This window comes from Pan troglodytes, chromosome 19 (assembly GCF_028858775.2).
Source record: "Pan troglodytes isolate AG18354 chromosome 19, NHGRI_mPanTro3-v2.0_pri, whole genome shotgun sequence".
Lineage (NCBI taxonomy): Eukaryota > Metazoa > Chordata > Mammalia > Primates > Hominidae > Pan > Pan troglodytes.
The window spans coordinates 49,249,037-49,267,190 of NC_072417.2; positions in this window are offsets into that span (position 1 = coordinate 49,249,037).

Below are 18,154 nucleotides of genomic sequence, written 5' to 3' on the forward strand. Positions count from 1 at the left end.
CTCCTGGGTTCAAGTGATTCTCCTGCCTCAGCCTCCCAAGTAGTTGGGATTACAGGCGCGTGCCACCACACTCGGCTAATTTTTGTATTTTTAGTAGAGACGAGGTTTCACCATGTTGGCCAGGCTGGTCACGAACTCCTGACCTCAAGTGATCTGCCTGCCTCAGCCTCACAAAGTGCTGGGATTACAGGCGTGAGCCGCTGTGCCCTGCCTAAATTTCATAATGTTTTAAGAAAGTTTACGAATTTGTGTTTGGCCACATTCAAAGTGGTCCTGGGCCACATGTGGCTGCAGACCTCAGGTGGGACAAGCTTGAAGAGGTTCAAAATGGATCCCCAAGATGCTGCCCCTGCACTCCAGCATGGGCAACAGAGCGAGAACCTGTCTCAAAAAAAAAGAAAAAAAAAGTGGATCCCCATACCACCTTTTTTTTTTTTTTTTTTTGAGACAGGGGCTCACTTGATCACCCAGGCTGGTGTGCAGTGGCGTGATCACAGCTCACTGCAGCCTCAACTTCCCAGACTCAGGTGATCCTCCCTCCTCAGTCTGGAAAAAATCAGCCACCGCGCCTGGCTGATTTTTGTATTATGTTGTAGAGATGGAGTTTCACCATTGTTGCCCAGGCTGGTCTTGAACTTCTGAGCTCAAGGAATCTGCCAGCCTTGGCCTCCCAGAGTTCTGAGATTACAGGCATGAGCCACTGCACCTGCCCCCCATACCACCTTAACGCAGTACTCCAACTCAGGATCACCTACCATCAGATGCCTCCTGATACGAAGCAGGGTAAAGTAGACAGCATCTCGTGACATTTTTTCTTAGACAGGCTCTCCCTCTATTGCCTAGGCTAGAGTGCAGTGGCGTGACTACAGCTCACTGCAACCTCAACCTTCCAGGCTCAAGTGATCCTCCCACCTCAGCCTCCTGAGTAATTGTGACTATAGGCCCGAACCATCATGCCTGGCTAATTAAAAAAAAATTTTTTTTTGTAGAGATGGGGTTTCACTATGTTGCCCAGGCTGCTCCTGAACTCCTGGTCTCAAGCAGTCCTCCCACCTCGGCCTCCCAAGGTGCTAGGATTACAGGCATGAGCCACCTCATCTGGCTGACAGCATCTCTTATGTAGAATTCTTGCCAAAAATACTGTAACTGAGTTTAGGCATGAGGAAACATCAGATAAATGTAGAAAGTGGAACATTTTATAAGGCAATTGGCCTTGGTTCATCAAAATTGTCAATGACAGTGGCCAGGGGGTAAGTAGGGAGATTGTTCTAAATGAAAAAATGTTACGTGTGTGGAACTTGTCCAGATTCTGGTTGAAATTTTTATTTTATTTACATTTATATATTTTTTTCTTTTTTTTTTTTTTGAGACGGAGTCTCTCTCTGTTGCCCAGGCTGGAGTGCAGTGGCGCGATCTCGGCTCACTGCAAGCTCCATCTCCCGGGTTCACGCCATTCTCCTGCCTCAGCCTCCCGAGTAGCTGGGACTACAGGCGCCCGCCACCACACCCGGCTAATTTTTTGTATTTTTAGTAGAGACGGGGTTTCACCGTGCTAGCCAGGATGGTGTCGATCTCCTGACCTCGTGATCCGTCCGCCTTGGCCTCCCAAAGTGCTGGGATTACAGGCGTGAGCCACCGCGCCTGGCTATCTTTTTTTCTTTTTTTGAGACGCAGTCTCGCTCCGTCGCCCAGGCTGGAGTGCAGTGGCACAATCTCGGCTCACTGCAAACCTCCGCCTCCCGGGTTCGAGTGATTCTCCTGCCTCAGCCTCCTGAGTTGCTGGGACTACAGGCGCCTGCCACCATGCCCGGCTAATTTTTTGTATTTTTAGTAGAGATGGGGTTTCACCATGTTAGCCAGGATGGTCTCAATCTCCTGACCTCGTGATCCGCCCGCCTCGGCCTCCCAAAGTGCTGGGATTACAGGCTATTTTTCTTTTTTTAGAGATGGGGTGTCTCTCTATCACCCAGGCTGGAGTGTAGTGGCATGATCATGGCTGACTGCAGCCTTGAACTCCTGGGCTCAAGTGATCCTCCAGCCTCAACCTCCCAAGTAGCTAGGACTACAGGCACATGCTACCATGGCCAGTTAATTCTGGTTGAAAAATTTAAAAGCACCTATAAAAAGACATTCTGGGCCAGGCGCAGAGGCTCACACCTGTAATCCTATCATTTTGGGAGGCCCAGGTGGGTGGATCACCTGAGGTCAGGAGTTCAAGACCAGCCTGGCCAATATGGCAAAACCCCATCTCTATTAAAAGTACAAAATTAGAGGCCGGGTGCAGTGGCTCACGCCTGTAATCCCAGCACTTTGGGAGGCCAAGGCGGGTGGATCACGAGGTCAGGAGATCGAGACCATCCTGGCTAACACGGTGAAACCCCATCTCTACCAAAAATACAAAAAATTAGCTGGGCGTGGTGGCGCATGCCTGTAGTCCCAGCTACTTGGGAGGCTGAGGCAGGAGAATCGCTTGAACCCGGGAGGCAGAGGTTGCAATGAGCCAAGATCGCGCCACTGCATTCCAGCCTGTGCAATAAGAGAGAAACTCCATCTCAAAAAAAAAAAAAAAGACATTCCGAGCTGGGTGTGGTGGCGTGTACCTGTAGTCCTGATTACTGAGAAGGCTGAGGCAAGAGGATCACGTGAGCCCAGAAGGTAGAGGCTGCAGTGAGCCATAATCACACCACTGCACACCAGCCTGGGCCATAGAGTGAGATGCTGTCTCTAAAATAAATTAAATAAATAAACAAAAATTTTGAATAAATAAAAAACATTCTGAGGACAATTTGGAAGAAATCTAACTACGAATTGGATATTGAATATTCTGGAGCTTACCAATTTTCTTGGTGTGATGATGTAAGCGAATGTCTTTATTCTTAGCAGATGTACATGCAGTATTTGGGGGTTGTCTTAGTCAGCTCAGGCTGCCATAGAATACCATGGACTTGGGCCAGGCGCGGTGGCTCACGCCTTTAATCCCAGCACTTTGGGAGGCCGAGGCGGGCAGATCACGAGGTCAGGAGATCGACACCATCCTGGCTAACACGGTGAAACCCTGTCTCTACTAAAAAATACAAAAAAAGAAAAAAATAGCCAGGCGTGGTGGCAGGCGCCTGTAGTCCCAGCTACTCAGGAGGTTGAGGCAGGAGAATGGTGTGAACCTGGGAGGCGGAGCTTGCAGTGAGCCGAGATCGAGCCACTGCACTCCAGCCTGTGTGACATACCATGGACTTGGTGGCATAAACAACAGACATTTATTTTCTCACATTCTGGATGCTGGAAGTCTGAGATCAGGATGCCAACATAGTTGCACTCCGGTGAGGGCTCTCTTCCTGTTTTGCAGAGGGCTACTTTGCCACTGTGTCCTCAAATGCCCTTTCCTTAGTGCATGCTCTCAGAGAGACAAGCTCTCTGGTGTCCCTTCTTACAAGGGCACCATGCCCATCATAAGCAGTATCTTACCCCATGAACTCATCCAACTCTAATTACCCCCATAGGCCCCAACTCCAAATACCATCACATCACAAACATTCAATCCATAGTAGGTGTGACATCTGTACCTTACTCAACTAGTTCAAAGTATGTATATATGGGGCTGGGGACGGTGGCTCACGCCTGTAATCTCAGCACTTTGGGAGGCTGAGGCGGGTGGATCACCTGAGATCAGGAGTTCGAGACCAGCCTGGCCAACATGGAGAAACCCTGTCTCTACTAAAAATACAAAAATTAGCCAGGCATGGTGGCTCATGCCTGTAATCCCAGCTACTCCAGAGGCTGAGACAGGAGAATCGCTTGAAACTGGGAGGCAGGGGTTGCAGTGAGCCGAGATTGCACCACTGCACTCCAGCCTGGGCAACAGAGAGAGGCTCTGTCTCAAAAAAAAAAAAAAAAAAACCAAAGTAGGGCTGCTGCGGTGGCTCACATCTGTAATCCCAGCACTTTGGGTGGCTGAGGCGAGCGGATCACTTGAGGTCAGGAGTTCAAGACCAGCCTGGCCAACATGGTGAGACCCCGTCTCTACTAAAAATATGAAAATTAGCCGGTTGTGGTGGTGGGCACCTGTAATCCCAGCTACTCGGGAGGCTGAGGCACAAGAATTGCTTGAACCTGGGAGGTGGAGGTTGCAGTGAGCCGAGATTGTGCCACCACACTCCAGCCTGGGAGACAGAGCAAGACTCTGTATCAAAAACAAAACAAAACAACAAACAAACAAACAAAAAAAGTATGTATATATTTAGAGATAGCAGGGTAAAGTAAATGTGCCAATATGTTAACAATTGTTGAAACTGGGGGGAGGGTATGTGGGTGTTTATTAAAACATTCTTCCAACTTTTCTGTATGTTATTAATAAAAAGTTGGGGGGAGGAAACACGTCCTTGAAAATCATACCGCCTGTGTTCACATTCCAGGTTCCTAACTGTGTGAGATTGGCTAAATTTCTTTCTTTCTTTCTTTCTTTCTTTCTTTCTTTCTTTCTTTCTTTCTTTCTTTCTTTCTTTCTTTCTTCTTTCTTTCTTTCTTTCTTTCTTTCTTTCTTTCTTTCTTTCTTTCTTTCTTTTTTTTAAATGAGAAAGAGTCTCACTCTGTTGCCCAGGCTGGAATGCAGTGGAGCAATCTCAGCTCACTGTAAGCTCCGCCTCCTGGGTTCACGCCATTCTCCTGCCTCAGCCTCCCGAGTAGCTGGGACTACAGGCGCCCACCACCATGCCCAGCTAATTTTTTGTATTATTTTTTTTAGTAGGGACGGGGTTTCACCGTGTTAGCCAGGATGGTCTTGATCTCCTGACCTCGTGATCCGCCCACCTCAGCCTCCCAAAGTGCTGGGATTACAGGCGTGAGCCACCATGCCTGGCCTAGCTTGGCTAAATGTCTTAACCTCTCTGAGCCTGTTTCTACATCCTAAAAGTGGGAATAATGTGGTTGTTATAAAAATGAAGTAAGAGGCCAGGTGTGGTGGCTCACTCCTGTAATCCCAGCACTTTGGGAGGCCAAGATGGGTGGATCACCTGAGGTCAGGAGTTAGAGACCAACTTGACCAACATGGCAAAACCCCGTCTCTACTAAAAGTACAAAAATTAGCCGGGCATGGTGGCAGGCGCCTGTGATCCCAGCCACTCAGGAGGCTGAGGTAGGAGAAGCTTGAACCCGGGAGGCGGGGGTTGCAGTGAGCTGAGATTGCGCCACTGCACTCTAGCCTGGGTCACAAGAGCGAGACTCTGTCTCAGAAAAAAAAAAAAAGAAGAAGAAGATAATGGCTGTAGAGCACCTGGCATGTAGTTTGCTTGCTGATAAGTTGTCGTTGAATGCCAGAACCATTGGAAATTGTTTCTTCTCTCTGGATGTCATGGAATTTCTCAGATTTAACCCCTATTTATCAGGCATCTACTATGCACCAGGCTCTGGGCTAGACAGGAGCTTTTGCAAACTTTGAGCTTGCCACTCTCATCTGCATTTTACAAAGTGAAGTCTTGAGCTATGCAAAGTGCCTGGCCCAGTGCTCAAGCCATTCAATGGCAGGACTGAGATGTTAATCCAGGGCTTTCAATTCCAAGTCCTGTGACTCCAAAGTAACATGGTAGGCTGTAGGTGGAAATAAATGTATGATGTTTCTGTAAGGTTTAAAGAAGATTATAGTGGTGAGAACAACTTGGGTGGCCCATGAAGATGTGGAGGCCTGAAGAACCCTGACCCAGGTCGGGGGCCTGTAAGTCCTCTCTCTGCCTTCACCTTCTACATCAGTGGCTCTCGGAGCCTCCTTCACCACCACCTTTGTGCCCACAAAGGCAGGTTCACTTCCAGTTTTTAGTTGGGGAAACAGAAGAGTTTTGGAAAATGACTCACCTTCTGAGAATCCTGGCATCTTTGCTATTGTATCTGCTTCCATGAAATCCCTGTGGGCCTCAGTTCTTCTCAGGTAATGTTAGAATCATGCCTACTTCAAGGGTCAAGGGAGATGACCGCACATCAGACTTGCTCTAGGCAACCGGCTCTCCTGCTTGGAAGGTCTGGGCCCTCCAAACCCTAACCCGGAAAGCCACCTACAAGCCTTTGTGTGCATGCTGTGCAATGAGCCCTTGAGGTGGAGTTTAAATGCTTCTGGAGAGGCTGCTACTGGAACCGTAGAAACATTTGGCTTGTGCATCAAAAGACACTATCAGCCTGGCACGGTGGCTCATGCCTGTAATCCCAGCACTTTGGGAGGCTGAGGTGGACGGATCACCTGAGGTCAGGAGTTTGAGAGCAGCCTGGCCAACATGGTGAAACCCCGTCTCTACTAAAAATACAAAAAAAAAAAAAGCTGGGCGTGGTGGTGCATGCCTGTAGTCTCAGCTACTTGGGAGGCCAAGGCAGGAGAATCACTTGAACCCGAGAGGTGGAGGTTGCAGTGAGCCAAGATTGCATCACTGCACTCCAGCCTGGGCAACAGAACGAGACTGTCTCAAAAAAAAAAAAAAAAAAAAGACACTATCAACACAGTGAAAAGGCAACCCACAGAGTAGGAGAAAATATTTGCAAATCACATATCTGAAAACAACCCAATTAAAAAATGGGCAAAGGGCTTGAATTGAAATTTCTCTAAGGAAAATATACCTGGGGAGTGAGTGTTTAATGGGTGCAGAGTTTCAGTTTGGGAAGATGAAAAAGTTCTGGAGACAAAGGGTGGTGATGGTTGTGCAACAATGCGAATATACTTAATACCACTGAACTATATCCTTAAAAATGGGTAAAATGGCCCGGGCACAGTGGCTCATGCCTATAATCCCAGCACTTTGGGAGGCTGAGGTGGGCGGATCACCTGAGGTCGGGAGTTCGAGACCAGCCTGACCAACATGGAGAAACCCCATCTCTACTAAAAATACAAAATTAGCTGGACACGGTGGCGCATGCCTGTAATCCCAGCTACTCAGGAGGCTGAGGCAGGAGAATCCCTTGAACCCGGGAAGCAGAGGTTATGGTGAGCTGAGATTGCGCCATTGCACTCCAGCCTGGGCAAAATTTCGTCTCAAAAAAAAAAAAAAGGTTAAAATGGTAAATTTCATGTATATTTATATCTATTTTACCACAACAAAAGTAAATAAATAAGTAAAGCATTTCAGAAGAAATTCTGGCAAAGTAACTAGGGGCAAATCTGGACTTCACTTATAATCACAGTTATCTAACCGGGACAGTATTCCTTGTTCAAATTTGTTCATTTATTTAACAGTACTGACTCCATGTTAGAGAAAAGTTTGTTTGCCTGATATAATTATGCTTTGTTTGAGTTTGTAGATTTTTCATTAAAAACAGCCTCAGGAAAACAGGACCTTCGATAGACATAAAAGAAAATACGCTGACCAACAACTCTAGGAACAGGCTGACCAGCCTGATAAGAACAGCTTGATGGTGCCTGCAGATGGCCACAAGACATTGACCAAGGAATTAACCCTTAACTGCCAGCCTGAGACTGCGCGTTTCATAAAATGCCTTGATCATCATTTGTACTCCCCTAATTTCCCTTAAAACTCTTCATCCAGAGATAGAACTTGGAGAGGTAGTCTTCAAACAAGTTCACTGCCTCCCTCCCCAAGGTTTCACCAAAGCTTGTCTCTTGACTTTTGTTTGTTTCTTTTCCTTTTTTTCTTTTCTTTTCTTTTTTTTCTTTCTTTTGAGACAGCATCTCACGTAGTCCCCCAAGCTGGAGTGCAGTGGTGCGATCTTGGCTCACTGCAACATCCACCTCTCCAGCTCAAGGGATCCTTCCACCTCAGCCTCCCGAGTAGCTGGGACCCAATACTGGTGCACAGTAGTGTGCACCAATCTGCTCAAATCAAATTGGCTAATGGAACTGTTTGGCTGCTCAGCTGGTGTCAGGTGAGCACAACTCGTGTGTCCTCTGGATAGAGAAATGAATGGGACACCAGCCCTGCCCTCAGGAAGCTCAGAGCTTGGCTGGAGAGCTAGATAAGTGAACAAAAAGACAGGAAGTCAGCAAAAGATAGAATGGGTATGTGAGAATCATCACATTATTATTATTATTACTTATTTGGAGCTTGGGTCTTGCTATGTTGGCCAGGCTAGCCTCAAACTCCTGGGCTCAAGGGATCCTCCTAATTCAGCCTCCAGAGTAGCTGGGACTGCAAGCACAAGCCCAAGCCACTGTGCCAGGCTCTTTTTTTTTGGAGACAGAGTTTCGCTCTGTTGCCCAGGCTGGAGTGCAGTGTTGCGATCTCCGCTCACTGCAACCTCCACCTCCGGGGTTCAAGCAATTCTCCTGCCTCAGCCTCCAAGTAGCTAGGATTACAGGCATGCGCCACCATGCCTGGCTAATTTTTGTATTTTTAGTAGAGAAGGGTTTCACCATGTTGGCCAGGCTGCTCTCGAACTCCTGACCTCAAGCAGTCTACCTGCCTCAGCCTCCCAAAGTGCTGGAATTATAGGTGTGAGCCACTGTGCCATTGACACCCCTGTTCCCCCAAGCCTGGGCATTCACCAAAGATACAGGCTACCATGTTGGGACAGGCTGTGGGGGAGCATGTTGCACCTGTGATGAAAACATTCATTTTTGCTGGACACAGTGGCTCATGCTGTAATCCCAGCACTTTGGTAGGCCCAGGCAGGTGGATCACTTGAGGTCAGGAGTTGGAGACCAGCCTGACCAACATGGTGAAACCCCATCTCTACTAAAAATACAAAATTAGCCGGGCATGGTGGTGCACGCCTGTGACCCCAGCTACTTGGGAAGCTGAGACAAGAAAATTGCTTGAACCCAGGAGGTGGCGGTTGCAGTGAGCCGAGATTGCGCCATTGCACTTCAGCCTGGGCAACAAGAGCAAAACTCCGTCTTAAAAAAAAAAAAAGAAAAGAAAAAGAAGAAAGAAAATGTTTATTTTTACCCAGCATGGGGTGTTCTCTGAAGGTTGACTCTGACCCAGGAAAAAGAGCTTTTTGGAGACAGGGTCTCGCTCTGTCACCCAGACTGGAGTGCAGTGGCACGATCTGCAGCCTCGACCTCCTGGGCTCAAGTAATACTCCTACCTCAGCCACCTGAGTAGCTGGGAATACAGGTATGCACCACCACACTTGGCTAATTTTTGTATTTTTAGTAGAGACTGGGTTTTGTTTATTTGTTTGTTTTGTTTGTTTTTTGAGATGGAGTCTCACTCTGTCACCCAGGCTGGAGTGCAGTGGTGTGACCTCGGCTCACTGCAACCTCTGCCTCCTGGGTTCAAGCGATTCTCCTGCCTCAGCCTCCCAAGTAGCTGGGACTACAGGCACGTGCCACCACGCCCGAATAATTGTTTTTTATTTTTTTATTTTTAGTAGAGATGGGATTTCACCGTGTTAGCCAGGATGGTCTTGATCTCCTGACCTTGTGATCCACCTGCCTCAGTCTCCCAAAGTGCTAGGATTACAGGCGTGAGCCACTGCACCCGGCTGTTTATTTGTTTTAAATAGAGACAGGGTCTCACTACATCGCCCATGCTGGTCTCAAACTCCTGGGCTCAAGTGATCCTCCTGCCTCAGCCTCCCAAAGTGCTAGGATTTGTATATTTTTTTCTTTTTTCTTTTTTTAGAGAGTCTTGCTCTGTCGCCCAGGCTGGAGTGCAGTGGCACAATCTCGGGTCACTGCAACCTCCGCCTCCTGGGTTCAAGCGATTCTCCTGCCTCAGCCTCCTGAGTAGCTGGGATTACAGGCGTGCGCCACCATGCCCGGCTATTGTGTATTTCTGGTAGAGATGGAGTTTTATCATGTTGGCCAGGCTGGTCTTGAATTCCTGACCTCAAGAGATCCACCCGCCTTGGCCTCTCAAAGTGCTGGGATTATAGGCTTGAGCCACGGCACCTGGTCCTAAAGTGCTAGGATTATAGGCACGAGCTACTGCACATGGCCGAGACCGGGTTTTGCCATGTGACCCAGGATAGAAAAAGGAGCATTTTAATTCTAATTGATGCACACTTTATTGAAGCTGCAGTAACCTCAGACGTCTGGAGTTGGGGTAGTGTGTAGGGCTGTTTGTCCTTTTGAACCTAGTCGTGTCTTCTGTGATGAGTTAACATCTGAGGGTTTTAGAGAAAACTTCTGGGCTGAAATCCAGAAAACAAAGCCAGTAGACCTCCTAAATGCTGTCTTCATTCTTATAGGAAGCTTCAGGCCCCAGCCCTTATGGAACACGGTTAGGCAGAGACAATTGCACGGGGGCCCTCTCTAGGTGCATTGGAGGGATGATTGGCCTCAGGTGGCAGCAGGGAATGGCTCTGTGGTACACCCAGGGTGACCAGGCCCCAGAGTTCCTAGTCTTTTGTTTGTTTGTTTGTTTTGGTTTTTTGAGACAGAGTCTTGCTCTGTCCCCCAGGCTGGAGTGCAGTGATCCCAGCTCACTGCAAGCTCCGCCTCCTGGGTTCACATCATTCTCCTGCCTCAGCCTCCCGAGGCTGCCTGCCACCACGCCTGGCTAATTTTTTGTATTTTTAGTAGAGACGGAGTTTCACTGTGTTAGCCACGATGGTCTCGATCTCCTGACCTCGTGATCCGCCCACCTCGGCCTCCCAAAGTGTTGGGATTACAGGCATGAGCCACCGCGCCCGGCCAGGAGTTCCTAGTCTTGGGAAATGGCAAATATTCTTGGCCCCCAAGAGTGGTAGAAGTTGCCATTTAGATGGGAAAGGAAAGGGGTCTGGGCAAGGGGCCCTTGCATGGTAACCGGAGAGACTAAAGATGAGAAGGATCTCTCCAGAGCTTCAGCACCTACAGCCTGAGACACTGACACGAGGCCCTTTTGTGACCAGGTGAAGGGAGAGTCCCAATAAGAAACACTCAGGTGTCATTTTCTGCAACCTTGGCACGATGCAGGCTGTTAATCTGATTTGAGATAAGGAAAATAAAGTTAATGGAGTAAGATTCCTCCCCACTAAAGAGATGAGCAGCATGGGGTCCAGGAGCATGCATGGTGGACCCTAATACAGAGTGGATGGTGCAGGCAGAAACATCAGGAAAAATGTTCTGGGGAAGATGGTTCCCTTAGAGAGTAAGTCAGGCCAAGGTCAAAAAGTGGGAATGAGCAGGGCTGGGGGGATTTCCTGTGGGCTCTGCCTGGGGGCTCTGCAGGTCTGGCAGCATCTCCAGCAAGCCAGATGGATGCTGGACAGGTCACAGAGGACTGGTCACACCGGAGGTTCTCCTGAGGGGTCTGGATTTGATCTTGTGGGCAATAGGAACACTTTTAAGGTAAAGAGAGGTCTGACCAAATTTGAATGTGAAAGCTGCTCCCTTTCCAACTTTCTATTTTTATTTATTATTTTGTTGTTGTTGTTGAGACAGGGTCTCACTCTGTCACCCAGGCTGGAGTGCAGTGGTGTGATCTCAGCTCACTGCAACCTCCACCTCCTGGGCTCAAGAGGTCCTCCCACCTCAGCCTCCCTGGTAGCTGTGACTGCAGGCATGCACCACCATGCCTCGCTAATTTTTGTATTTTTTGTAGAGATGGGTTTTTGCCATGTTGCCCAGGCTGGTCTCCAACTTCTGGGCTCAAGTGATCCTCCCACCTTGGCCTCTCAAAGTGCTAGTATTATAGATGTGTGAGCCCCCAAGTTCAGCCCCAATTTTCTAGAATTCTGATTCCATCCATCCTTTGAGCCCACCAAGATCTCCAATCCATTGGTGCTACCACCTTCATCCCCTTGAAGTCCTCTCTCCCTCCGTATCCAGCTTGAATTCCATGGTCTTCACTTACTTCACTCCCTTGCACACACAACAACTCCCTGACTCTTCGCTCACCTGTACTTGCAAAACCACAGGCCTCTTCCTACTCTGCACCTGCACCTGGGTTGGGAACATCCCCATGCTTGCTTGGGGCATGCTTGACTTCCGCATCCATCCACTCTCCCTCTCCTGGACAACCATCTCGTGCCTTCTTTCTCCTCAAAGGCCCAATACCTCTCCCCCTATCCTCATCCTCAGGAGGGTTGTCTACCTTGCTCTCAAGCTCACTAAGAACCATTGAAGAAATGAGACAAGAACTTCCACAAACTTCCAACTTGCCAGCATTGGCATGGCTGCTTGTTCCCAGAAACAAACTCTCAGTGCTTCTACCTGAGCCATCCCTGTCCTACAGCTTGACCTTTGCATTCTGCTGTGTCATTTTCAACAGCATACAAATATGCTGTCACACCTCCCTTCGGAAAAGTAAGCAAAACTCCTTCTCTTGCTGGTCTGAATTTTCTAGTTTTGTACAATGCATCCCTACTGTTTCTGAATTAATGGATGGTTTTAAAAAATATTTTTAATTCAACTTTTTTTTAGCATAATTTACTTGCAATAAAACACACCATTCTCCAGTGCATAATTCAATGAGTTCTGACAAATGCATAGGGCGATGCAGCCACCCCCACATTTGACACACAGAACATCTCTATCACTCCAGAAACCACCACCCCCCCGCACTCAGTCCTCACCCCAACTCAGCCCCAGGCTGCCACCCATCTGCTTTCTATCACTACCAGTTAGACTCATCTTTTCTACAACTTCATCTGAACGGAATCACACAGCATATCATCTTCTGTGTCTAGATTCCTCTGCTCGGCATAATGTTTCCAGATTCATCTGTGTTGTATCGCTATAGTACATTTCTTTTTATAAGAAATGCTGAGAGGTGTTTCATTATATAGCTGTACTATAATTTATAATAAATGGTTACCTAGAAATTCATTAAAATTTGGCAATGATTCCTTGGATATGACACCAAAAGTACAGGCAACAAAATGAAAAAAAAAATAGATAAATGGGATTATATCAAAAAGAAAAACTTTTGCCAGGCGCGGTGGCTCACGCCTGTAATCCCAACACTTTGGGAGGCTGAGGTGGGCGGATCACGAGGTCAGGAGATTGAGACCGTCCTGGCTAACACGGTGAAACCCCGTCTCTACTAAAAATACAAAAAAAAAAAAATTAGCCAGGAGTGGTGGCGGGCGCCTGTAGTCCCAGCTACTGGGAGGCTGAAGCAGGAGAATGGTGTGAACCCAGGAGGCAGAGCTTGCAGTGAGCTGAGATAGCACTGCACTCCAGCCTGGGCGACAGAGCGAGACTCCGTCTCAAAAAAAAAAAAAACCTTTTGTGCATCATTAAGGCACTATCAAGAGCGTGAAGAGGCCGCCGGGCACGGTGGCTCGTGCCTGTAATCCCAGCACTTTGGGAGGCTGAGGTGGGCAAATTGCGAGATCAGGAGTTCGAGACCAGCCTGGCCAACATGGTGAAACCCCATCTCTACAAAAATACAAAAAGTAGCTGGGCGTAGTGGCAGGCATCTGTAATCCCAGCTACTCGGGAGGGTGAAGCAAGAGAATCACTTGAACTCGAGAGGCAGAAGTTGCAGTGAGCCAAGATCGTGCCACTGCACTCCAGCCCAGGCGACAGAGTGAGACTCTGTCTCAAAAAAAAAAAAAAAAAAAAAAAAAAAGAGATGGTAAAGAGACCCCACAGAATAATAGGAGAAAATATTTGCAAAGCATGTATCTGATAAGGAATTAATATCTAGAAAATATAGAGAACACCTACAATTCAGCAACAATGAAACAATGCACCTGATTTAAAAATGAGCAGGGGGCCAGGTGCAGTGGCTCACACCTGTAATCCCAGCACTTTGGGAGGCTGAGGTGGGCGAATTGCGAGATCAGGAGTTCAAGACCAGCCTGGCCAACATGGGGAAACCCCATCTCTACTAAAAATACAAAAATTAGCTTGGCGTTGTGGTGGGCACCTGTAATCCCAGCTACTCAGGAGGCTGAGGCAGGACAATCGCTTGAACCCAGGAGGTGCAGGTTGCAGTGAGTTAAGCTCACACCACTGTACTCCAGCCTGGGCGACACAGGAAGACTCTGTCTCAAAAAAAAAAAAAAAAAGGAAAGCAGAGATCCTGGGCAACGTAGTGAGACCCTGTCTCTACAAAAAAAAAAAAAAAAAAAAAGCAAAGGACTTGAATAGACATTTCTCCAAAGAACATATACAAATGTTGAATAAACACTTGAGATGATTTCTCAGCATCACTAATCATTAGGTAAATGCAAATCAACATAGTGAGAGCCAGTCTCTACAAATATTTTGAAAAAAAATTAGCTGGGTGTGGTGGCGTGCATCTGTAGTCGCAGCTACTTGGGAGGCTGAGGCAGGAGAATTGCTTGAGCCCAGGAGGTCAAGGCCACAGTGAGTCATGATTATGGAGTGCAGAAATGCCACTGCACGGCCGGGCGCAGTGGATCATGCCTGTAATCCTAGCACTTTGGGAGGCCGAGGTGGGCAGATCACCTGTGGTCAGAAGTTCAAGACCAGCCTGGCCAACATCATGAAACCCCATCTCTACTAAAAATACAAAAATTAGCCAGGCATGGTGGCAGGTGCCTCTAATCCCAGCTACTCAGGAGGCTGAGGCAGGAGAATCACTTGAACCTGGGAGGCGGAGGTTGCAGTCAGCCAAGATCGTGCCATTGCACTCCAGCCTGGGCAACAAGTGGAAAACTCTGTCTCAAAAAAAAAAAAAAAAAGAAAGAAAAAAGAAAAGCCACTGCACTCCAGTCTAGGTGACAGAATGATACCGTCTCAGAAAAACAACAACAAAAATCACAGTGACGTATCACTTCACACCCATTAGGATGGCCATTATAAAAATTTTAAGGCCAGGCACAGTGGCTCACGCCTGTAATCCCAGCACTTTGGGAGGCCGAGGCGGGCAGACCACGAGGTCAAGAGATTCAGACCAACCTGACCAACATGGTGAAACCCCATCTCTACTAAAAATACAAAAATTAGCTGGGCGTGGTGGCACGTGCCTGTAGTCCCAGCTACTTGGGAGGCTGAGGCAGGAGAATCACTTGAACCCGGGAGGTGGAGGTTGCAGTGAGCCGAGATCGTGCCACTGCACTCCAGCCTGGCGACAGAGTGAGACTCTGTCTCAAGAAAAAAAAAAAAAATTTAAAAAGGAAAACAGGTGTTGGAGAGGATATGGAGAAAATGGAATCATTGTGTACTGCTGGAGAGAATGTAAAATGGTGCAGCCACTATGAGAAACAGTTTGGTGTTCCTCAAGAAGTTAAGCATAGAATTATATGATCTAGCAATTCCACTCCTTAGTTACAAACTCAAAATACTTGAAAGCAGGTACTCAAACAGATACTTGTATACCAGTGTTCATAACAGCACAACGCATAATAGTCAAAAGGTAGAAACAGCCCAAATGTTCATCAACAGATGGATAAAATGTGTTATATACATACAATGGAGTATCAGCCATAGCATAGAAGGAAATTCTGACACATTCTACAAGTGAAAAAAACCAGTCACACAAAGATAAATACTATTATGATTTCATTTCTATGAGGGATCTAGACAAATTCATGGGGACAGAAAATAGAATGGTGGTTATCAGGACTAGGGGGAGGACTGGGGATTTAGATAGCATTTACTGAGTCCAGAATTTCTTTAGGATGATGGAAAACTTCTGGAAACAGTGGTGATAGGAACACAATGTGAATGTACTTAATACTACTGAACTGTACACTTATGAGTGGTTAAAGTGGTAAATTTTATGTAATACACATTTTACCACAATAAATAAAGCCTCATTACATATAATTTGCAGAAAACCCCTCCCCCTGCAGAAATAACCAAACCAACAACCCATTTCTAGCCCACTTCCCCTGACAGCTACTTCCTATTTATTTTCTTTCCTTATGCAGCACAACTCTGCAAGCTACTCACATCAAGCTAAAATAAGCGAGAGAGAGACTGACACTCCAAAACAAACAGTTTATTTGAGAATAGCAAGGGGTTGCAATCTGGGGTATATGGTTGGGGAAAGGGGAATGAATCTTTTAGAGGTAAAAAGGAGAAGTCCGTGTAAGCTGTTTTAAGACAGAGAACATTGTTCACAGGGGCTTCTCACAGGCTCCAGTTCCCAGCTCCCTTGCAGTGTGGTGACTGTGTGAATGGCCAGAAGCCACACTCAGTCCACCAACACCACAAGCCTGAAAGCCTTTCTCTCATTTCAGGGCGGGAGGCTCACTTAGTTACGCTCAAAGCTTCCTGTGCGTTGGAGTCACCCGGGGAGCTTTAAAAACATCGACAGGTTGTGAGGACTGGTCTGCATGCTGCCTGACATTAAATCAGCTCCCATGTGCTTCTGAAGTGCAGCCAGGTTTCAGAAACACTGCTCCAGGTCAAGCCAGTGAGAAGGCATGAAGATGGAGGGGCTGTGGAGCGATTATGGAGAGAAACCATGACTAATGCATTGAAAAATGAAGCGAACTGAAAAATCAGAAGGAAAAAAATGGCAAAAATAAACTTGAATCCAGCATATGTTTCTCTACAAATGAAAAGCCTTACATGTTTTCCCTGCTATGTACAAATAGGGAGTTTCAATCTTTCGATGTTTTGGAAGAAAAATCTGGAGGGAAAAGCTGTTCAACTGCAATCCAACTTTGAGGCTTTTTTTTTTTTTAATTTTTATTTTTAAATATATCAAAGCCTACTGCCTATCTCATTACTGAGCAATTTTAATGCTTCCCTTCCCAGGTGCAGTTCAGATGAGTGGAGATAGCACTTTTTTTGTTGTTGTTTTTTTTGAGATGGAGTCTTTGCACTATCGCCCAGGCTGGAGTGCAGTGGCGCGATCTCGGCTCACTGCAAGCTCCGCCTCCCGGGTTCACGCCATTCTCCTGCCTCGGTCTCCTGAGTAGCTGGGACTACAGGGGCCCGCCACCACGCCCAGCTAATTTTTTGTATTTTTAGTAGAGACGGGGTTTCACCGTGTTAGCCAGGATGAGTCTTGATCTCCTGACCTTGTGATCCGCCCACCTTGGCCTCCCAAAGTGCTGGAATTACAGGCGTGAGCCACCTGGCCCAGCCGACAGCATTCTTATAGTTTTCCTTTTGTCCTGTTTTGCAATTGGTTTCACACTTAAAATCTACACAATTTCTACTATTTCTACAGTTCCTATAGATGGCCTAAAAACAAAGCTAACTAAAGGTTATAAATTGGGGATCTAAGAATCGAGATATGAAAGAGAGTTGCTATAGCTGTTGTAGACATGTTTTATTCCTGCATCACCCTCAATACCTACAATGGTGCATGTGGCAAGGCTCAGTAGATACTTTTTATTTATTTATATTTTTTTGAGATGGAATCTCATTCTGCCACCCAGGCTGGAGTGCAGTGGCACGACCTTGGCTCACTGCAACCTCTGCCTCCCTGGTTCAAGCGATTCTCCTGCCTCAGCTTCCTGGTAGCTGGGACTACAGGCACCCGCCACCATGCCCGGCTAGTTTTTGTATTTTTAGTAGAAATGGGGTTTCACCATGTTGGCTAGGCTGGTCTCGAACTCCTGACCTCAAGTGATCCTCCCACCTCAGCCTCCCAAAGTGCTGGGATTACTGGCATGAGCCACCGCACCCTGGCCCAGTAGATATTTTTATATTATTATTAAGCAAGAATAACTTTTTACATGTTATTCAATTTACAATTATTCTTATTCAATTTACAATGTGCTTTCAGGAGCATCTTCTAGAATCCTCAACAATTCTTTAGTCCAGACAGAGGTTTTCCACTTTCTGGGTGAGGGAAGTTGGGCTCAGGGAGGTTAGCTGATGTACCTTGAGGGCAGATTGGGACCCAAGGTTGATAGGTGGAACCCAGGCCTCCCATGACTTTTCCATTCAACAAAACAGCCAATAAATGGTGTCTTGGCTGGGTGTGGTGGCTCACACCTGTAATCCCAGCACTTTGGGAAGCTGAGGTGGGTGGACAGCTTGAGCCCAGGAAGTTAAGACCAGCCTGGGCAACATAGGGAGACCCCATCTTTACAGAAATAAAAAAAATTAGGTGGGCGTGGTCACATGCCTGTGGTGCCAGCTACTTGGGAGGCTGATGCAAGAGGATCGCCTGAGCCTGGGAGTCTGCAGTGAGCTGTGATAGCACCACTGCACTCCAGCCTGGTGATAGAGAGCTTGCCTCAAAAGATAAAAATAAATGGTGTCTTAAATCCTGAGTCCAGCACTGTGAACAGTCTATTCCTTTATTGACACCACATCTCATGGGAGAAAAAAGCTTATTATTGCTTAGACAATATGAGATCAGAAAATACACACAACAGGGGAGCTTTGCCCTGCCACTGATGTAAATTCCCTTAG